The sequence below is a fragment of the Limulus polyphemus genome, unplaced genomic scaffold (genome assembly GCF_000517525.1).
Source record: "Limulus polyphemus unplaced genomic scaffold, Limulus_polyphemus-2.1.2 Scaffold1847, whole genome shotgun sequence".
Classification (NCBI taxonomy): Eukaryota; Metazoa; Arthropoda; class Merostomata; order Xiphosura; family Limulidae; genus Limulus; species Limulus polyphemus.
Window position 1 is genome coordinate 86,408 of NW_013667457.1, and position 415 is coordinate 86,822.

Genomic DNA, 415 nt, shown 5'->3' on the forward strand with positions numbered 1-415 from the left:
CAACATAATGGAAGTTACATTTTTGACATTGGATTGGATATAAAGCGATTTTATTTGGTGCAAGTTATGGGTTTTATGATTTTGTACTGTTTTTGGTTGTCTTTATTAAAGAACTGGTCTGATCTTCATCAAGTCCTGATGAAGATCTACAACAGCAGCTCAAAGCATCGTCCAAAAATTTCCTAGACAGATGTAGTCCATTAACAACGCACTTCAAGTGTACTGTGGAACAGGATTTTAACGTTTTGTTAAAACGAAACAACAGGAGCATCGGAAAAAAATTAGTTGATTAATGAATTAAATAAGAGGAAGTATTTATTTGTTATCCATGATAAGTTTTTCAGTTTTGGATGGTAGGAGATAAATAACCAATGGAACACTAGAGGCGAGGTGTTTATCCAGTGATTATTTCAAG